Raw genomic sequence first — 1,704 nt, 5'->3', positions numbered from 1 at the left:
AACGTTTCATTAAAGAAGAACCCGTCCAGAGGACCTATACAATTTTTTTCCTTTTGATTTTTTACCTGGATTACTGAGATGCATCAGGACATATATATGATATATTGTCGAAATATATATTTATAACATTTTCTTTTGTTATTTTATTTTATTTTTGTGTACCAAAAATACAGGGGGGGGGCAACCATACAGTGGCTGTTTACTCACCGGACTCAGAGAAGGAGATTTTTTTTCTTTGTCTTGTTAACCGTAACAATAAAAAGAAGACTTGGTCATCAGTTGCATGTTCAGGTTCTGATAAATCCATCTTTCTAATTTAACAACCAGCTTTTACTCTTGTCAGGGAGCAGATTGGTTTTTTTTTTCAGTGACATGTACAATCGGGAGCTTGCGCCGCACGTCCTTAAATATGTGTAGTAATAATGTCTCCACCAGAAAGTGCAACACAAAGGCTGAATCTTATACTTGAATATAGATCACTAGACTAAGCCTCGCCCATACGGTCCACTGGTAGCGTGACAGCATGGAGGAGCAGAAATGGAGACCAAACAGGGCAACAGCTTACAGCCCCCATAGAAACTAATAGATAAACAGCAGCTGAACTGGATCTGTTTCAAAAATTATTGGTCATGTTTTTACAATAAATTAATAACTATTTTAATTTCATTCAACAATCACGTAAAACAGCAGATATATACCTGTAGTGGTAATTTGGGTATATTAATTAGGAGAATTTGTAAATTATTAAAATTCATAAACTCATTTCCTCGTGGCACACCACTTCCCTTTTATTTTGTTATTATTACACAGGAAAGAGAAGAGAAAACTGTTAGCTTTATTATCATTCAGTCTCTATTAATTTATTACCCAAATTTAATAATGAGTTCTTTTCTTAGAAAAATCAATAATACCTTATCAAGACACAAAATTAGACATTAGCTTCTGTTGACATGCTCATCACATATAGTTTATTTACAGATTAAAATGTATTTACAGCTATGGCATGTATGAAATGATGACATTCTGAACCAGAAGAATATGGAAATATTTGAGCAATGAGTGTGTAAGAAAATTTGTATTCAATAAACTGAAGTCAATATTAGAAACACAATTGTTAAATAAAATGATTTGTAGAAGGAATTAAACTATACCACACCAAAATTCTGGATCTGAGTGAGGTTTATTGTCGCTAAAGCTGACAGGAAACCAACACTGCCGGAAAAACAGGAAKTTCATGTATTTATACACCTTCTTCAATGCCTGCGTTAGTCCCGTACTGACCTACGGCTGAATCACAGGCATTCAGACAAAATCCTCAGCTAATGTCTTCCCAATGTTTAATTATATGTTGTCACATATTTCGGACATGTAACTGAACCTATTTCAATCAAAATATAATAGATTAAACACTGTCAACATTACAAAAAGGAAAACCTAAGAATATAGTGTTGTGCTTTTAACAACAGTACCAACCTCTACTAACTTTAAATTTCTTCAAGTGAATAACAAAACAAACAAACAAATAAACAAACAACAAAATAAACACTAAAAGGAGTTTTGAGGCTGGAATGAGGGGAGATTTGCTTTAGCTGAGAATTTAACTAAGGGATCCTAGTTAAATTCGTTTAGGGAGAGAAAACATTTAGAATTATCAAGCTCATACGAAGATAAGAAATCAAATTAAACCTGAGCACCTTTTGTCAC

Source organism: Austrofundulus limnaeus, unplaced genomic scaffold, assembly GCF_001266775.1.
Source record: "Austrofundulus limnaeus strain Quisiro unplaced genomic scaffold, Austrofundulus_limnaeus-1.0 Scaffold1621, whole genome shotgun sequence".
NCBI lineage: Eukaryota > Metazoa > Chordata > Actinopteri > Cyprinodontiformes > Rivulidae > Austrofundulus > Austrofundulus limnaeus.
Note: the sequence above shows the minus strand (reverse complement) of the source record.